Source organism: Hyperoodon ampullatus (assembly GCF_949752795.1).
Source record: "Hyperoodon ampullatus genome assembly, chromosome: 13".
In the NCBI taxonomy this organism is placed as follows: Eukaryota; Metazoa; Chordata; class Mammalia; order Artiodactyla; family Ziphiidae; genus Hyperoodon; species Hyperoodon ampullatus.
Window position 1 is genome coordinate 37,916,181 of NC_136926.1, and position 11,149 is coordinate 37,927,329.

The window sequence follows — 11,149 nt, forward strand, 5'->3', positions numbered from 1 at the left end:
ATCTTTGACTCCTCCCTTCGGAGCAAAAGAATTTCTTACTCTTCCCCATTGTCTCTCATTTCCATATCAAATTGCTGGAGGCTTTTACCTTAATCAAAATTTAAAGGTAAAACTCAACTTGGTAACATCTTGTACCATGAATTGCAAAACAACCAAACTACGCTCAAACTATTTGAATGGCGACCCAGAATAGAGCCTAAAACAGAAAGCTATATTAAGTGAACTAATTAAATAAGGAAAATGAGAATTTTGCTATTGCATTACAAGTTCTTGGTTTTACCTAATGAATGTTAAAAAACAGTGTGGAAGAGCAAAATGACTTCACAGTAAAACTCTAGGCCCCAGAAGATCCTAGCATCCCTTCTTTTCTAAACTTAGCTCAGCCACTGGCCCACCATGTGAATGAGTCACTGCTCTTCCTTGACTTAAATCATCCCTCTTATAAAACTTGTTAAAGAAAGACGTCACTGGAAATTAGATGTTGTAGCTAAGTTTAGCCATCCTTAGGACATAAATATTGTAACTTATGTAAATTCAATCATTTTTAGTTCATGACTTATATTTGGGCATGTGCTTGAATATGTGTTTTTATACGTACTGTAGCTAAAGATATACCTTTTAAATAGACATAGATTATATATATATAAATATATTAATATGTATGCAAATATCCACAGAAAGCACCTTGCACAGAAACATCCTTGAGCTATTTTAAGAGGCAGCATTATTTTACTGACAAATGTTCAGAATTTAGCTATCCAAATTGCCCCCAGCCTAACCTCTATGAATGACTGTTCTCCTCAGAGAGTCTGTGTCTGAGTGAGTGTGTGTGTCGCAGGGAAGACAGGAAAACCCACCCTCCCCCAGCCCAGCTTCTCCTCAGATGATGCCATTTGCACTGAGCCATGCAGGCAGATGCCACATGGTGTGTCTTGGTGATTAACGGGGGTCTAGCAGAAATACTCCCCCACAGGCTTCTCAGAGAAACCTGAGGCTCCAGTCACCACCAGCACTCCCTCCATCCTTTAAGGGTTTTCTTAAAGAGCGCATGCATCTTACCTGGATCAGGAAACTATTACCTGGCAATGGTTGCCCATTTAAAATCTGAGTGATTAGGGCTTCCCTGGTGGCGCAGTGGTTGAGAATCTGCCTGCTAATGCAGGGGACACGGGTTCGAGCCCTGGTCTGGGAAGATCCCACATGCCGCGGAGCAACTAGGCCCATGAGCCACAACTACTGAGCCTGCGCGTCTGGAGCCTGTGCTCCGCAACAAGAGAGGCCGCGATAGTGAGAGGCCCGCACTCCGCGATGAAGAGTGGCCCCCACTTGCCACAACTAGAGAAAGCTCTCGCACAGAAATGAAGACCCAACACAGCCCTAAATAAATAAATTAATTAAAAAAAAAATCTGAGTGATTAGAGAGCTTAGTTTGTCCAATCAGCCAATTACAGCCAATTTATAGTCACTCCTTTGAGATTAGGATTCTGAAAGAATGAGGTAGAGGAAGGCTACATACAGGGAGGCTGAGAAGCCCTGAATCTTGCTCAGGGAAGGAAGTCAGAAACCTGGCCAATCCAGCAGCCACATGGGGGTCTAGGCAGGAGGAGCAAGCAGCACATGAGAGTAACAGGGACACCAGAAGCCAGGTAAGTAGAAGCAAAAGGCCAACTCAGGCCAGTGACCATTGCATGGGAATTTACAGTTTACAGAGAACTTTCTCATCTCATTTGAATCTCATAAAGTCGTGGTGAATTAGGTATTGTTATTTTCATCCTCATTTCATAGAGGAAGAGTAAGAGATTCAGAAACTGAGTGGCTGATCCAAGTTCACTCAGCTGGTATAGGGCAGACCTGGGCTGCTAACCATGGACTGCAAAATCCAGCAAGTCTTCCTGATATAGCTCATACCCAGCAGGGCCCTGTGGGGCTCCTGGACATAAAGCCTTTCTGTGTCCCCCATTTCTTTGATGACAAGAAATAATGCCTTCTTTCAGCCTCCATGACCTTCCCTGAGTTCCAAAGGGCAGATTCAAGCAGTTGTTAATTAGGGAAGGGAGGTGATCCTAGACAAGGGAGAAACAGAGTCAAGAGAAACAATAGTTTAGCCTTGGGGCAAGGTCCTGGTTCCCCATCAATAGACACACACAAGATATCTTTGAGCTGTTTTGCAGACACTGAAACCCCCTCCAGGTGGGAAAAGTTAACAATTAACGATGGTATGCTGCCCACAAACACTTAAACCCCAGACCAGTTGGACCCAGAAGGTCAATGATGCTGACTCCCACTTACCTCACCACCAACCAATCAGAAAAACGTCCCCGAGCTGATCACGCCCTCTTTGAACCATTACTATAAAAATTTCTCACTACCCTCTCCAAGGGGGGGCACAGTTTTTGGAGGCACTAGCCTGCTGTGTTCTCTCTTTGCTTGGCAAGCAAATAAGGCTACCCTTTCTCTTTCCTCCTAAATTCTGTCTCCGTATTTCTATTTGGCACCAGTGTAGAGAAGCTGAGATTTTTGGCAACATACCTTTCTGCCTACATGTGTCAGGCCAAGCAGTGGCTGTACCAAATGGTTCTGTCCCCTCCAACACACACAGATGTGGCCAGACTCCACCCCTGGGTTTCTACCTCCTGTGGCCAGAACTGACCCATGCTCCCTAGCAATAGTCTACAGGCTGCTCATATCAGGAGAGCCAGTTTACCCTAAAGTGTGGGGCAAACGGCTAAAGGAGAAACTTAAGAGGGAGGCAAACAGTCAGATAGGTAATGAAGGTATCCCTACCCTCCTAATCCAGGACAGTATGTTGCTAACATCTTCCCATGGGTCAAAGGGAGATCTGAGACCACAGACTACAGGTTCTGGGAGAGGCCTCGAGGGTACAGCCTCACCCACCCCTCAACTCTAGCCTGGATGTAAATAGTGAAAAAGAAGCATGCTTCAATTTTCTTAAGAAACCCATTCCCATGTTCAGTCATCTTTTCTTTTTAAAAATGTGCTCTTTTTGGGGGGCTTCCCTGGTGGCGCAGTGGTTGAGAGTCCACCTGCCGATGCAGGGGACACGGATTCGTGCCCTGGTCCGGGAGGATCCCACGTGCCGCAGAGCGGCTGGGCCCGTGAGCCATGGCCGCTGAGCCTGCGCGTCCGGAGCCTGTGCTCCACAACGGGAGAGGCCACAACAGTGAGAGGCCCGCGTACCGCAAAAAATAAAATAAAATAAAATAAAATTCTAAAAAATGTGCTCTTTTGTATCTAACAAATATTTTGTTAGCTTCCTTAGGTCTGCTCTAGAAGAGATAATCAGTGCCATTTAAATAATATATTTAATGTTTTAACGCCCGCTAAGAATCCCTTCAGTATTTCATCTCCAGTAAAATAGCCACATGTCCTTTGACATCTCATAAGGCATGAGTCCTATTTTTCATGCCTTAATCAATTCCATTGCTCATCTGTGGTCCCTTTCCAATTTTACCACATGCACCTTTAGATATGAAAACCAAAACACAGTACTCTAGATGTAACACTCTCAGGAACAGACCAATAAAAGGTTGGTTTCCAAGCTCCTGAAAGGAGATCACACAATAAGAGCCGGGGTCATATTCATTCCCAAATATCACTAATAACAGCACCACCTTGTCAATTCATTCAATGTGGGCTCCATTCACCACAGCTCCCCTGGTGCCTTGCCCTCCCTCCTCAGCTGTGTCCCTGTGACCCACATTGAGTGGTCCTGTATATAACCCTACCCTGACCCTTCCTGAGCAGGACCGTTAGAGAGGAGAGATCCAGGGCAGCTCACAAGCTTAAAATATGATGAGAGTAACCACTTCTCACTATCACAGATGACTGGAGAATCACAGAATTTCAGAACAAAATGGACTCTCAATCTAGCACCACAACAGGAAAGAAGGAATTCGCAGTATATGTAGATGCTCAGTGAAGCCTCTGTTGATACAAATAGCCCAAGAACATGCGTAGGTGACTTATACACCTAGGTCTATCTGTATAAAGGGAAGCCTTACCCTCATTCGCCTGCTCACAGGTTTGATCAGCAAAGAGGCTGAAGCTGAGAAAGCCAGATGTACCTGGAGCTTGTTAGAAAATTTATCACTGCAGGGCCAGCAATCACTCAGCCTGCTTTCTCTCTTTTCCCTTTGCACCTGCATATTAAACCAAGCTATTTGCTCCTCACAAAGGGAAGCTATTGTAACCTGAACTTCCCCATTTTTCTCCCTGAAGCAAAACATGATTGTGTAAGTAAAAGCCCCAGAAACACCCTAATCAAGAATAAGAACTAAACCCCCAACAACTAAGATTTAGGCAAACAAGAAACAGATTGCAGAATCAGCTAAGAGCCAGCCGATGCTGCTAGAGGCATTGCTAACACATAAAAGTCAAGCCTTAGCTCTCAATGGTAAGGTCCTCTGTCTGAATGCCCTAGGTCTCTCTGCCTGGAGGGGCTGAGGCCCTGCTGGCAAATATTTACTCAGTCTCAGAGCATCCTTTCCAGAGCGGTATTTTTCTTTACTCTGCTGATGGAATGCAGCCATGCAGAGGTCAGGGAGGCAGCACCATGTGTCACTGACCCTCACAGAGAGTCCACCGTGGGGCTTGGACCATCTCATGTTCTCCCAGAATGGGTTTAGTCCTCTGGAATATTAGCTCGATGCCTGCATTGCCAGCTGGGTAACCTAAGATGGTCATTTCAGTAGAGAGCAGCCTGAAAAAGCAGTAAAATTATTCTATTTTAGTCATTTAACAGTTGAACACTATTTCCAAAAGAATGTACTGTTTTTCTTGTTTTTATTTATTTGTTTGTTTGTTTTTGGCTGCATTGGGTCCTTCTTGCTGCATGCAGGCTTTCTTTTAGTTGCGGCGAGCGGGGGCTACTCTTCATTGCAGTGCGCGGGTTTCTCATTGCGGTGGCTTCTGTTGTTGCGGAGCACAGGCTCTAGGCACGCGGGCTTCAGTAGTTGTGGCGCATGGGCTCAGTAGTTGTGGTTTGCGGGCTCTAGAGCGCAGGCTCAGTAGTTGTGGCACACGGGCTTAGTTGCTTCGCGGCCTGTGGGATCTTCCTGGACCAGGGCTCGAACCCGTGTCCCCTGCATTGGCAGGCGGATACTCAACCACTGCGCCACCAGGGAAGCCCCAAAAGAATGTACTGTTATTTATTAGTGGTATTTAGACCAATTAAGACACAATGAGGGGCTTCCCTGGTGGCACAGTGCCCGCAAGCCACAACTACTGAAGCCCGTGCACCTAGAGCCCATTCTCCACAACAAGAGAAGCCACCGCAATGAGAAGCCTGTGCACCACAATGAAGAGTAGCCCCCTCTTGCCACAACTAGAGAAAAGCCCACGCACAGCAATGAAGACCCAATGCAGCCATAAATAAATAAATAAATAAAACGATACAGTGACGATAAGAGAGATTTGCACTCCCATGTTCACTGCAGCGTTATTCAAAATAGCTAAGAGGTTGAAACAATCTAAATGTTCATTGACACATAAGTGGATAAAGAAAATGTGGTGCCTACTTACAATGAAATATTATTCAGCCATGAAAAAGAAGGAAATCCTGGCCTATGCTGCAACATGGATGAACCTTGAGCACATTATACTAAGTGAATAAGCCAGTCACAGAAGGATAAAAACTGCATGATTCCACTTACATGAGATACTAAAGTAGTCAAACTCACTGAAGCAGAGAGTAGAATGGTGGCTACCAGGACCTGGCAGGAGGGGCAGGGAGGGAGTCACTGTTCAATGAGTAGAGAGTTTCAGTCACGTAAGATGAAAAAGTTCTAGAGAGCTGCTGTACCACATTGTGCTTACAGGAAGCTATACTGTATGGCACACAAAATTTTATTGAGGGTAGAGCTCATGTTATGTGTTTTTTAGCCACAATTTAAAAAACCTGTTCTCCTCTACTTCACTGCAAATGGCAAACTGAATGGACAATAAAATTATGTGCATTTCAAATCACACACAACACACACACACACACTAAGGATAGAACATTTAAGAACAAATAAAGACAGGGTTCTGGGGTAAGCTGTGGCCAGACCTGCCATACTCAGCACTCCCAAATCTAGAACCAGAGCCTGTTTCATGGCTGTATGATCTGTACACTCCCATTAGGTCCTGAGCTCAGAACAGGTCTGCACTTGGGTTAGTACTTTGCTGTTGTCTAGAAATTCTTAATAATTTTTTAAAGGGTCTTGCATTATCATTTTGCTGTAGGCCCCCAAAATTATGTAGCTAGTCCTGTTGTGTGTGTTCACAACTGGTCATCTTTACATAGTTCATTCCATGTGACTATAAATTGGTGGAGTCCAGTCATTATTACATAATCTGTGCACAGTGGGGCAAAGATTGTAAAATAAGAAAATATAGCAGCACATTAGACACAGGTGACTTGCTAAAGGCAGTTATTATAACTATATAAAGTAGTTAAGTTGGGGATTTGGGGCACTGTAGTTGGGGGTAAAAGAGATTTGGAAATCCCTTACTTTGGGCTTCCCTCTGCCTGACAGGACCCACCCTTGGCAGACAAATTACCTTTGCTACCCTCCCAAGCCCATCTCCCTCAAGGAACTGGGGAGACTTAGGAAGCCACACTCATAAAACCCCCTCCAGCCTTATATTTTCTGAAATCCTTTGCTGAAAAATGGATCCTTTGTGTTTATCACATTAATGGTAATTTCTAGAATATGTAACTGTCCAAGCCCTCATTTTCACCAACCCTTCAGTTCCCTGGCAGATTTCTTCAGAGTCGTTTAAAGGAACCAGAAAGAATACTTTCAAAGACTTGACTTGAATACCTTTGCAAGAATCTGGGGATCAGTTGTCTACAGTTTTTTAGATAAATTGAATGAAAAACAAAACTAAGCCTAAAGCCTAAACGACTTGAGTCTACACAGAGATAAGTTATTAAGAATACTAAAAGTTAGTTATTTCAAGGTACAGTCAGATAAACCCTTACTCCATAAATTTATTTTTTCCCTCCTATGTTAGGATGCCTTCAGAGTAATTTCAGGGACATAAGCTACTTATTAACATAGACTGATTGGAGAAAAGACAGCCTCTTCAATAAGTGGTGCTGGGAAAACTGGACAGCTACATGTAAAAGAATGAAATTAGAACACTCCCTAACACCATATACAAAAATAAACTCAAAATGGATTAAAGACCTAAATGTAAGCCCAGACACTATAAAACTCTTTGAGGAAAACATAGGAAGAACATTCTTTGACATAAATCACAGCAAGATCCTTTTGGACCCATCTCCTAGAGAAATGGAAATAAAAACAAAAATAAATAAATGGGACCCAATGAAACTTAAAAGCTTTTGCCCAGCAAAGGAAACCATAAACAAGATGAAAAGCAACCCTCAGAATGGAAGAAAATATTTGCAAATGAAGCAACAGACAAAGGATTAATCTCCAAAATTTATAAGCAGCTCATGCAGCTCAATATCAAAAAAACAAAAAACCCAATCCAAAAATGGGCAGAAGACCTAAACAGACATTTCTCCAAAGAAGATATACAGACTGCCAACAAACACATGAAAGGATGCTCAACATCACTAATCATTAGAGAAATGCAAATCAAAACCACAATGAGGTATCACCTCACACCAGTCAGAATGGCCATCATCAAAAAATCTACAAACAATAAATGCTGGAGAGGGTGTGGAGAAAAGGGAACCCTCTTACACTGTTGGTGGGAATGTAAATTGATACAGCCATTATGGAGAACAGTATGGAGGTGCCTTTAAAAACTAAAAATAGAACTACCATACGACCCAGCAATCCCACTACTGGGCATATATCCTGAGAAAACTATAATTCAAAAAGAGTCATGTACCACAATGTTCACTGCAGCTCTATTTACAATAGCCAGGACATGGAAGCAACCTAAGTGTCCATCGACAGATGAATGGATAAAGAAGATGTGGCATGTATATACAATGGAATATTACTCAGCCATAAAAAAGAAACTAAATTGAGTTATTTGTAGTGAGGTGGATGGACATAGAGTCTTACTTCACACAGAATGAAGTAAGTCAGAAAGAGAAAAACAAATACCATATGCTAACACATATATATGGAATCTAAAAAAAAAATGGTTCTGATGAAGCTAGGGGCAGAACAGGAATAAAGACACAGACGTAGAGAATGAACTTGAGGACACAGGGAGGGGGAAGGGTAAGCTGGGACCAAGTGAAAGAGTAGCATTGACATATATACCCTACCAAATGTAAAATAGATAACTAGTGGGAAGCAGCTGCATAGCACAGGGAGGTCAGCTCGGTGCTTTGTGACCACTTAGAGGGGTGGGACAAGGAGGGTGGGAGGGAGACATAAGAGGGAGGGGATATGGGGTTATATGTATACATATATATAGCTGATTCACTTTGTTATACAGCAGAAACTAACACACCATTGTAAAGCAATTATACTCCAATAAAGATGTTAAAAAAAGAAAAAAAGATAGACTGATTATCAGCTTTAAAGTTTAAAAAAAAAAAAAAAACAGTAGTTCTCCCTTACTACATCTCAAGAAAAGATCCAAGTAAGAAAAGACAGGATCCTTTCTCCATTACTGATGATACTAGAGGAAAACACACACTGATTAGATTTATGGGAAATCTAGAGGACTTGCTTTAGCAGCTTCAATATCCTTTTTCACCAGGATGCCTAGCAATCAGCAGATTGATCTGGTTCACATTTTTGTTTCTTCTCCTTCCCTCTTTCTAATTGAAGCACAATAAATAATCTCATGATCAGAAGACAGAATCTGCAAATGGGATCATCAGCTCCTTACATAATTATGAAAGTTATGTGAGCAAGATGTGCCCCTGCAAAATCACAATCCCAAGATAGCTTCCATCTAATTAATGCTAAGAGCATCATTTATTTCCCCAGCTCACTGTAGAAATGAGCATCTGGTTTCCACAGGCAAGTATATGACACTAAAGAAGTCAGACGGCCTTTCTCTGATGCTCCCTATTTACACTCAAAGTGGGAGAACCAGAAGAGATCTTAGCAGGGGCTCATCCAAGAACATCTGCATATATAAGCAAGCTGGAAAATTCCCAACCACTCAAGAAAGTCTGATGTCCATTGTGTGAATGTGTTTCTTTTTTTTTTTTTTAATTTCTCATCAAAGCTTAAATTTTGGAAACACACAAGTCAATGCACAATGTCAAATATACTTGGGGCCTTTAAGCAACTCCAAGGAATTTGGGCTCTAAATTGGTGGCCTATGTTTTCTCAGAAAACAAATCCATTTAGTCAACGGACAACTTCCAGTGAGCACCTACCAGGTTCAAGTTCTGTGTTGCTGTTCCCATCTGTCACCTGAGAGTATAAGATTTATCACCTGCTAGGGTGAGAAGAGAATAAGTAAAACAAAGAGGGAAACAATCCTGCAGAATTCAAACAACCTCAGCACACAAACACTGGGTATTCAAAGGAATATGCTTTGACTCAATCACTCAAAAAGTATTTGTTGCTGTCAAAATCCTTCCTAATATCCAACCAAAATACTTCATGTTATACCTTAAATTATTTTTTCCTAGTGTCTAAATAAAGAATAATCATTCACCAACTTCATGGAATTAATTTCAGTTCAACATGTAGTGACTGAGTGTCCATTATGTGCCAGAAACTACAGGCCCTAAGCGTTGGATGTTGAATAATTATGGTCCTTAGGTTCTCATCCTATCAGCAAAAGATGTGTATGCATGTCTAGTAGTATGAAGAAATGCAGCAGGAAAACAGAGAAAGGAGCTAGTCCTTCCTTGAAAGATTAGTAGCATTTCACCAGGGGAAAAAAAGGGATAGAAGACCGTTCTAGAGAGAGGGACCCACAAATAGAAGGTGATAGGTGAGAAGAGAAAGGTAGGTTAGAGGGAAATTATTAAAGACATGCTAAAGAATTTGGACTCCATCCAATAGGCCAGAAGAAATCATAAAAATTTTTTCAAGCCAGTATAAGGAGGTAAGATAACCAGGATTTTATCTTAGATAGATCATTCTGGAGGCAGAGGAGAATGACTAGGAAGAAGTAAGTGGAGCCAAAGTGTTAGGAGGCTACTGTAAAAACAGCAAAAGATTATGTGAATATGGAGTTCCGCAGAAGATAGGATTGGAAAATCCATTAAGACTTACTGGCCGATTAAATAAATGGAGTAAAGAGGAGGAAAAGGAAGAGAAGAATACTCTGAAGTATTTAGATTGGGTAACATGATGGATAATGATGTCAAAAACAGAGAGGAGGAATAAATGTGGATAATGATTCATTTGGGAACATATTGAGCTTGGGGTACCTAGCGAGCTTGGACGTCCAGGTGAATATGTCAATTGGACATTTGAACTCTCACAAGGACTGTAGGGGTGGGCGCATCAGAACATCATAGATGTTCACCTACTGCAGGACATTTCTGTTGATCCCAAGTTTTGGCAATTATGAATAAAGACTCTCTAAGCATTTGTGTGCAGGTTTTTGTGTGGTCATAATTTGTTAACTCCTTTGGACAAATTCCAAGGAGACTGACTGCTGAATCTTATGGTAAGAGTATGTTTAGTTTTGTAAAAAACAGCCAACCTGTCTTCCAAAGTGGCTCTACTGAGTTTTATCACAAGTTTCATGGGTACAGGGAAAGGCAGAATTTCAAAAAAGTTTCAGAGCAGAGCAGTTCTAAGATGCTAGTGGTTCAGAGAAGTAGCAGAGTTGATGGCAAAGGATGGTGAGGGTCCTCACAGAATATTTCTTACTATAATTAAAAGCAGTTACTGGGTTTACTTCTAGATGTTTTACAATATTTAAACATTAAAGTAAAATTTTAGCAGAGAGTGTGAAGGCTTTGGAACACTGGGGCAATGGAAGCTGTAACACTTCCTGTTGGCTGGAACTTCTGCAGACCAGTTTTAACACTCTCCTGATTTATGAAGAAAAAATACCCAGCCAGTATGAGTTGGGTTTCCATGACTTGCAACACAGGTCTTAACTTACAAACAACAAACAAAACTGGCTTAAGCAATGAAGGGGATTTATGGGCTTATTTAACAGGAATGTTCAGTTCAGGCTTCAGGGTTTGTTTGATGCAAGGGCTCAATGTTGTTTTCAGGGACGTGTTTCT